The following is a 10,324-nucleotide window of genomic DNA, read 5'->3' on the forward strand; positions in this document are numbered from 1 at the left end:
CTGTACAATTTTGTCCTATTTGGTCTGAACATCATGTGTCTTAAAAATAAAAAAAAGTAAGCAAAAGCAGTGTTGCTTAAGAAATAATTTCTATTTTTACAACACTGGTTTATTAAACTTAGAACAAATTTATAAGATAGTTGCATTGTCTGAATTTGCCTTTTGCTTTAATGAAGATAATTTTGACCAAAGAATTTTGCTCCACACAGCTATTAAGCAATCTTCTGGACATGCTGAAAACACTATCAACATACAGTTTGGGTTTGGTTTGGTTTGGTTTGGTTTGTCCTTACATAGTTCTCAAATTTGGTCAACTCTCATTTGAATACGCTTTTTTTCAAAATGGGAGTTTTATCCTTGGTGCATCACAGGTATTACCATGATGGATCAAGTACACAACCAGAAATGTCTGATCAGTAGATTATAGAGAAGTTTTCACAAATTTGCATCAAGACTCCAAAGCAGCAACTTTCCACACAGCTCTGAAAACAAGAATTCTGGCTATGAAAGGCGGGTGATGCCTTTTTCACTGGATTCAGCCACTCTTTCTCTCCACAGAGTAAATACAGGAAATCATCTGCCATGTGAATTTTCAAAATAATGATTTGGATGGTTTCATTTTCTGTATGTTCCTTCACTGAATTAGCACAGGTGAGCTACCTCAGAGAACTCCTTTTCTTTTAGCACGTTTGGTGTGCGACCTAAAGGGTCAGACAGACTTCGCTGGGGGGGAAATGAAATTAATGCAAGGAGAGGGCACTCAGCACCTCACTGGAGTTATTCAGCAGCTCACCACATAACACTGTATGAAGAAAAACGATTGTGGGTATCTCAGGAGAATAAAGAACAACCTTGGGAAAAGGATCTTAAAAAATGTAAAATATTTTAGCTAGATAGGCAATGAAACAATAACAACATATACAAGGTGTAAGAGTGATCAGAATAGCATCTTTGTCCTGTAACACGGTGTACTAACAGAGAGATGCAGAGAAGGGCACTGCTCTGATCTTAAGGAGCAAAGGCATAACAAGAGCTATAGGATGCAGCATTTGGACTCTTACTGTGTGCCCTACTGCTTAAATTTGAACAGTTACACATCAGAAGTTTATCTAGTCACAACAGCTGGCTTTCAGAAAGATATTAAAGCTGTCGGGGCATACTCAGCTGTCACTACTTTAACTAATGTCTCTTCAGTAACACAAACATGCAAGATCTACCACTAAGTGTGAGGTGGAGCAGGAAGAACAAAAATATGTGGATAATATATTGGTTACTAACATGTAACATCCTTGGAGCATAAAAGCCCAAATTAATACTTAATGCCATGTTTTATGGATGTTGCTGAAAAGCTGTGCTGTAAGAGAGACTGAGAAACCACTGTGGGGTTCTACATTCAGTGGGCAGTGACAAAGCCTTGAAGAATAGTGTTTTCTCTCTACATTTACAAACTTCTTTTGCCATTATATTCATTATTATTGTGTCTATTTATTTTCAAATAAATACTTTCTTAAATAAGCTGAACCAGTAAGAAACCTACAGATTTGACAGTGAACAAACACCTCTAAAAAGCAAGAATGAAAAATTTTATATCTCAGGAAGAAAATATCCTAAATAAAAAGAATTGTTCAGTATTCTTACACTTCACAGACAATAAGCAATACGCTATTATCCCCTTACCAATTTTCTTTTTTTGTGTTCACCTTCAGTACTGATTTTCATTTCTCACATTTTTTCCAGTGTTTAGAGCCCCTCTTTGTGATTCTTTCCTGCTAAACAGAGCTAGACATAGAATCATAGAATCATAGAATCATTAAGGTTGGAAAAGACCTCTAAGATCGAGTCCAACCATCAACCCAACACCACCATGCCCACTAAACCATGTCCCTAAGCGCCTCATCTACACGTCTTTTAAATACCTCCAGGACCACATGGATAATTCTGCCAGATCTCTGTGAAGGGTTCCAGCAAAAATAAGAAAAATTAACCTGGATTTCTGGTGGGTACGCTAAAGGCTAAGACTGGTGCTTCTCAGGTCTCTGGCTTCAAGACAAATGTAGTTCAAACTAGAACAAATCTTGAAAGAGCAGAAGCTACCTGCAGATCAGAAGCCTTGCTTTCTGGCCAGTGCTACTGTTAAGTTGATTGTGCCTTCAAAAACTATCTTGTAGGTGTATAAAATTGAAAAAGAAGCTACAAATGCATGAAGGAGACAGGAAAAACTCCAGTCTTCACTCTTTGCTTTGATGGTCAAGATCTCACTAGTCCTTGCAGTATGAAACAGTCCTGTTATTTCAAGAACATCAGTAGAACAGTTCCTCCAACATATTAAGCAAAACTGTTATGATTTTGGCTATTTTTAATTTTACCTTACTCCATCAATTTTTTTTGTTAGGAAATGAATTCTCTAAGAAAAAAAAAAAAAAAACCACATCTCCAAAGCCAATTAATAACTACCAAGTTGTTTCAACTTTGTTTTCTTCAATTCAGCTAAAATTAAACCAGAACTGACTCGCTTTCTTGTTGTCCGAATTCTGGAGTCTTTGGAGTATGAATTAATCAACAGGTTTCAGCCTTTAAGTCTTTCCTAAACATACACTCCCAGTTTGGATATTGAAGTTCCAAAGTACGAAACATCTAGAAAAGCTGAACGCGTGTGTGTTAGCTGTAGGAGGACCTGACAGTACTGAATAACTGGGCAGTAAAAGGCAGATGAAACCCAATATAAGAAAACAGAAGTAAACGTACTTTAGGAAAAAAAAAAAATCCTAGTTTCACATGCAAAGTAACGGGCTCTACTGCACCATGGAGATGGTAGATCTTGTATGCTTTACAACTATTCCCACTAAATGTCAGCTCAGTGCCCAGCAGTGGCCAAAAAGCGAATGTAAGAAATCACTAGAAAAGAAGTAGAGAGCAAAACAACTATTACAAGGCAAGGTCAGTTGAATACCAAACTGGATTCAAGAGAGCCTGCTTAAATATTTTCTGGAGTTAAAAGGATATATGTACAGTTTGGTAAGTGCCAACTGCTACAGACCATGCTTAATAAAGCTAAAATCTCAGGTTTTATCTGCTAAAATCTTTTAAAAGTCTATTATCAGCAAAAACCCATTGCTTTTAGAAGACAAAATGGTTCAAAATAGGTATATTTTCTCACATCCCTGGCACAAAGGACACTACGCTGCCTACACCCATCTCTACTGTTCAAGTCTGTTACAGAACTTGTTAAAGAAACTGGCAAGTTTTTCTTCAACACGGCTGCACCCATGCAGTTTTCTTTCACTTTGTCTTCTACTACTGCTGAAAATAAAAAATACACATAGAGCCAGAAGTGAATCTGAATTAGATATCCAACACTAAAATTTTGGTTCATTGTTTAAAGCATAGTAAAGCTATAAGCAATAACAAAGGTACCTCTTAAACTGAGAAATACCAAGCAACTTTACTAATAGGTACCTCTACATATGTGTTCATATATGCAGACATGGATTAAGAAAATCGAGCCAAAGAGCAACTGGTAAAATTTATAAACTGAGTTTCATCTAATAGAAAGCTATTTGCATATTCACTACATCTCAATCTTTTTCTGAAACTGTTTTTCCTCAGACTATTTCTCAAATCTCACAAAGCTATACTGTACACATTCCCAGGCTCAGATGATATTATATCACAGCTATGTAACACGCTCCCAGATACACACACAAACACATCCTTCTTCCTAAAATAGTCAGCTACTAACATTAGCATCTGTCTGCCTCAAAAACAGTGTGTGCACAAAAACAAAAAAATACAGCTCTTCATAAATTCCTGCCAGTAGCACTATATTTTCATTTTGCTCTGTGCATGTAACTTTTATTAGTGATAGATGAAAACTACAAATTCTGCATGACTTCACTGGTTTGACAACTGCTGTCATTCTTTTCAAGTTCTAGAAAACAATTATTTAATTTAAAAAGCAGCATGCTATTGCTTACAATGAGAAAAACAGCTATTACTAAACTAAAAGTGAGGATAGTCAGTTCCTTGCAAATTTAAATGAAGAAATGACTTCACCATTTTCAAAGAACTTTATCTATTTATATCAGTTGCAACTCTTGCCTGAAAATTCTGAATTGGAGAGAAGCTGAAAAGAAAGGAAAAAAAAGGAAAAACAAATGCACTGGCAAAATCAGAACAATGAAAGACACCATCAAAATAGATACAATTACTTACAAATAAATGAGGCTCATTGTTTTCTATCAAAATTCAGCATTCTGAAATAATTTTTTTCCTATTCTGAAAGTATGTAAACAAAGCTATTGATTTTTTTTTTACTGTGGTGTAAAAAACATAATACCTCTATAATTGCAGCAATTCAAATTTTTTTGTTCTGTTTTATATTGCATATTGCAAACCAACTTTCAGAGTAAGTGAGAGATCGACGCCACTTGTATTTGAAACTTATTAGAACATCATTTCAAGAATAATGAAACTGCAAGAGACTTCTAAAAGCAGAATCTCTCATCAGAGTCCCACAGCATTACTTTGAATGTTTTGCAAAAGAAAGCCAGTCCCTACCTCAACACATTTAGGTTATAAACAACAATATACAGTCATTGCCCTTACCTTGCCTACTCTTCATGTTAGTTACCATTTTTGTGCTAAAAATGAGCTGTACACATCTTTTACCACCTTCATGATAATTTCCTTCTATGCATTTCTCCATCTGTCCTAACCAATTAAATTGACAGTGTCTCCTCACCTTCCTTAACCCGCATGTCTCAAACACACTGACGCCTTGCAGAAATGACACAAACCAAAACTATGACCCATTTCCCCCTGCCTCAAAAATAAATTAAAAAAAAAAAATCGTACTAGACAAGACAGCTGTAGTTGCAAAATGTCCTTCCCTTTACACATACATTTGGATACACCATTGCCCTCCACCCTCGTACGTATCTCCCTTTGCTCCACAAGCAGTATTAACACCCTTTTCAATGCATTGTATGCTGTATCAGTTAGCAACAAGAATGTGGCTACTTCACTGGCTCCCTCCTTTTGGATTAAGGTTTCCTGGATAAACTCGTTCTTCGTATTTGCAGTTTCCTTCTTGTCCTTACCCTAGTTTTCTCCAGCTTTTGAAAAATCAGAACATTATTCCCAGCTAAGAAACCCCTCAATGGGGGTTTCCAATGGTAAAAGTTGCCCCGGGGTTTTTCCTAGCTGTCAGACAATCAGATACCCTAAATACATCCCTACCAGGCCAGGAGTGATATAATGGTCTGCTCTTCATGCTGAGCTGGTAGTTTGTACCAAATACTCTAGAAATTAAAGTATGTACCATGATCACTTCTACTAAACATAGCTTGCATTGTGGCACTAAAATATACACATCTTACCGTGTGAACCATGACAATTAAATACTTGTGTTCAAACATCGTTTTCTGTATGACACAAAATTAATGTGTCATATAGACACGAGTACAGTATTTAATAACAAATAATTCTGTATTAGTAACAAAGATAGTATTTAACCTGGGGTGGAAGAAAAAAGACATCAACAACTTTGGTAAGGGTAACTTGTACTGATCAGAGATCTTGTAAAATTCACCTCATTGGTATTTTGATAAGAAATTTCTGTAGAAGAATTTGACACATTTAAATTAATCTGGTTTTGGGCAGAACACCTCATTACTTTCTCCCTGAGGCACCTAAGTAAAAGCTTTCAAATTTCATCTGCCTTTTCAGTTCACTGATCATATACCATCTCATCCTAATTTAGAAAAGCAAATAAGTATGAACATAAGACCTGGGAGCCCGAAGCATGACACACTGATGCTTTACTAGAGCAAAGTAAACTTAAGTGTGCATTAAAAGTAAATTTGTGAATCAGAGCTTTAGATAGAAAGTTCATGCAGCTCTTGGATAACACTGACATCAGCCTGAACACAACCCTTGTGAATACAAAGTTTAAGAAAATTCAGCAACTGTCAGTAGCGTGATTTCCCATGCTGACTCAGTGCTTTGGCCATTGTTAGACCTTCTTCAAGCAGAGATCACCTAAATCTAATCACACACTGCTCAGGCATACACAGTCATCCACTGCTTTTTTGCTCCACCTCTTTTCTACATCCAGTCAAGTTCCCAGAGAGGAAAAGGGAAGATGGCAAGGCCATAAAATAGCTAAAAATCAATCAAAGGTATTAAGTGGGGAATCTCCTCCAAGTTTTTCAGCAAGATACCACACAGACAATCTGAAGATACTGATGATTTTACATAAAGCCAATTCAAAGAGCACGGGGAAAAAGGTCCTTAGAGAAGATGAGTCAGCCTGGAGGGAAGCGCTGACCCCTAAAGCTCACTCAGTTTCTCCATATAGAGTAAGGCTGGGGGAAGAAATATAACAGATGGGAGGGTTTGGGATACCAGGTTAGCAGTGGAGTTGAACTCCTACTTAAAAATAAGAGTCAAAATGTATCCATCTGTTTGAAACAGTCACGGAAACCTCAGGGGGATCTGAACTCGCCCCACTGTCCTGCAGCATGCCAGGAGTCTCCTGGCAAATGGCAGCCGCAGGAAAACACTTCACCCACATCCGCTACCACCTCCTGCTTAGGCACCCTAAAGCTAGGCACTGACCAAATATTAAATACCTGGCAAGAAGCCCACCACCCTGAAGAACAGAATGGCTCACCACTTATCAGAACTGCCTTTATTGCTAGACAAAAATTCCTAACAGAGGAATAGGTTCAATCTATTTTTTTAATGAATAATAGAGGAAAACGTTCAAGTAGTGAAAACAACAAAATGATTTCATAGTAACATATTCAGCCATGAGAATCTATTTTTCTCAAACTAGCAACATTTAAAAACTACAAAATATTTACAATTTCCACATAAATGAAAACTGGAGGCTCAGGTTGTCTGATTTCCTCAAACACACACTTTTATGATATTTTTTGGAGTTCTAGTCCTATACCTACCATGAAAATTTCTTTCTTTGGGGCTCTGACTGCGTAGGCAAGCACGAGACGTGAGAGCTGGTAGAAAATTGTTTTACTGTTCACACAGCACAAGCTATGATACAAACTTATGTTTTTAAAATTTACCTTAGCCCTCACTTCCATTTGTGCATCCGAAAGCTTGTGGACATACCAGTGATATGCAAAAGCAAAGCATCTTTCTACAAAGGCTCATATGAATGCTAAGAAAGCACATGCACACTTATATGGTGTATTTGAAGTTGCCTGTACGTCCACTGAAATATCTTGCACATGCAAAGCACAATAACGGGTACTGATGCAACCCAAAGCAAATGGGGAAAAGGAAGATGGAAGGAGAAAAAGCAAAACATCTTTCTACAAAGGCTTATATGAAATGCTAAGAAAGCACATGCACACTTACATGGTGTATTTGAAGTTGACTGTACGTCCACTGAAATATCTTGCACATGCAAAGCACAATAACGGGTACTGATGCAACCCAAAGCAAATGGGGAAAAGGAAGATGGAAGGAGAGAAACTGCAGCACTGCAAGTTATCCTGCACTTGAGCCTACGCACGGGCTGGTGCTGAAATCCTCTTATTCCCCCACATAAAACCCAAAGCTCAGATTTATGCAAAACAGACATCTTATACTTTAAGATGAATGAGCATCTGTTATGATTGACAAATATTTTTCTCTGTACAGTTACTTTAGCGGACCACATGCCAACCAGAGAAGAATGCAGGAGGGAAAGATGCAAAACACTACTCCTGGAAGTGTCTCTCCATAGCAATTTCTGCAAGAGCAGGGAGGGCTATTTTTAAATTTAAGTCAGATTTCAATCTCTCATTCTCTGCAGTATGACTGCTCAACACATTTCCATTTATTATTTAATTTGGCATGTATTAGCAACAAAGGACTTCTACTGATCTGAATAATATTTTGTACATTACTATAGTACATAATAGTTTTTCTTGTAATCTGATTTCATTCTTTCCAATTTGCAAATTCAGAAAGAAAAGCTGTCAGGCTAGATCATAGTTGGCATGTCACTTTCCAAATATCATTTACATTTTTCTCTTTACATACATCTTTAATAGTCAATTTCCTTTTTTCTATACATATTTTAGTGTGAAAATGTTTGCCATCAATATTAAAATATGAATTATCTGCAGTCATGTACATAGCTTACAGAATTACCTCAAATCCCATCCATTACACTCATATTTGATAGCCAATATCCCTTTTGCTTTCATATTTTAATATTAAGTTGCTTGCTTAGATGTGCACAGAAAGAAATCTTTCTCAGTGCCTTTTTATACATATCCTCCCAAAACAGAAATGAAAAGAATTTTTAGTAAGTTTTGAGATGTGTATTTATAAATTAAAACTCAAAAACACAGTCTACAGCACAAATGTGGCATGGTTAAAGTTACTTGTATTCCAGATTCAAATGCCTTGTAATATATTTTAGAAATTCCCTTTAACTCCATAACCAAGTGGTAGTGAGCCACACTTGGAAGTGGCAACCAAATACTTTAAATTCAGAACATACAAATTTACAACTTCTCAACCTGACACTGCACCAGAAAATCCATACAAAAGATGTGTTGATCCAAGTTACAGTTATTGTTTGTGATTCTATATTCTTATGGCTGAAATTGAGATGACACAGAACAAACGCTGGGGAAAGATTCAGGTTTGTTCTGATGACCGAACTGTCTGTGGAACACGCTCCCTTAACAAATGAGTAAATGATGTCTGTTCTCCCTTACTATCCTACCAATCCACACACCAAAAAGTGTTCTTGCCTTCTGATTTTGTCTTACAATGAAATTATACTAAATTTTACATGCTAGTGTCTAAAGACACTTCATTCGTGCCTTCCCACACGCAGCCCAAGACAAGAGTCATCACCCACATCCAGGAACATGTGTCCCTAGTTCGTAGACATACGCTACTCCCAGTAATATAACTGTTCAGGCAGAGACCCAGATCTGACAAAGAAATTTAAAGACAAAACACTGCTTCAACATCCAACTTTTTAAGCCGAAAGCATTATACGGTAAGGTTGTACCTAATTCACAGATAAAGCTGGGGACCTAAAATGGGACTCATAAAAGGACACTACACTTGGCAGACAGCTGCCTGAGCCAACTTGCAGAGAAATGCTAAAAACAGTCTACGCATCCAAATATTACACCTTAAATTAGTAAGCCTTAAAGAACTCCTTCCATTTGAGATGCACAGGCTGGAGCTTGCCCTTTAAAAGAATAATTCAGTGAAATGGTGCTGGTTGCATTTTCAAACACAGCTAGCGATAGCGATGCTGCTGTTTCTATCCTTGGTTTGTTTTTTTTTATTCAGCTCCTCACTGGTTAGACTCGGGAAGTTTTATCCATTTCATAACCCAATGCAAACCCAGGCCACTGACTACAACAAGTGTTGTATCAAACCCCTCAGATGAAAGTTTTGTGGCTTTCTGCCATTCAGAGTCATGCCCACCCCAGTTTCTTGTAGGGCCTGGTGGATCTTTTTTTTTTAAAATATACTCTGTCTCCAAGAAGAGAGACAGCGAGTGTCTCAAGATACAACACAAGGTAACTAGTTGGTCCTTACCAAAGATGAGAGATGGATTTGATTTTCTGGGTCAGAAGCGGGAAGAGCATCTTGGGCCTTCCTCACCTGGGAAGAAACCGTAACCACCAGACTGCAAGAAAAACAAAACACATCCACGCTGCTCCTTCAGCCATACAAGACTGAAGCATGAAGTACTCTTATTGCTACACATGCCCCAAAACATATTACACCCATCACAGGGGGTCACTCAGATGTAAGCTAGATGCAACGCTGCTGAGCCTTTGTCAGCACTGAGGTTCTCTGGGCTTACAAAAAAACCCCAAGCTCTTGGTAGTCAGGGAACCTACGCATCAAATGCTGAGTGACCTACATATACCTCTGATGCCTGCAAGGTTATGAAAGAGTTTATGAGGGCTTCACTCCATGGGACTCACACCATAAGCTTGGGCAAGAGACACACAGTTCTTTTAATAAAACTGTTCACTGCATCAAGGAATGCATCCTTTCAGTCATCATTACTAAAAAATTAAGAAAGGCCCAATGGCAGACTGAAAGAGAAGTGGGACATATTGGAAGCAAAACTGAAGGAAATGAAACTGCAATACTCAGAAAAGAAGATGGGTAAGCTTAACAGCGGTTTTAGTCTGTGCAGCCTGGAAAAACCTGTCTGCATCTTCATCCAAGTTGGCATTATTAGAACATGGCAAGATAATATAGGACAGAACCACTTAAGGTCGTTGAGTCGAACCCCCAAAATCCAAAATTACCTGTAACAGATGCT

Source organism: Pygoscelis adeliae, unplaced genomic scaffold, assembly GCF_000699105.1.
Source record: "Pygoscelis adeliae isolate BGI_AS28 unplaced genomic scaffold, ASM69910v1 Scaffold124, whole genome shotgun sequence".
Classification (NCBI taxonomy): domain Eukaryota; kingdom Metazoa; phylum Chordata; class Aves; order Sphenisciformes; family Spheniscidae; genus Pygoscelis; species Pygoscelis adeliae.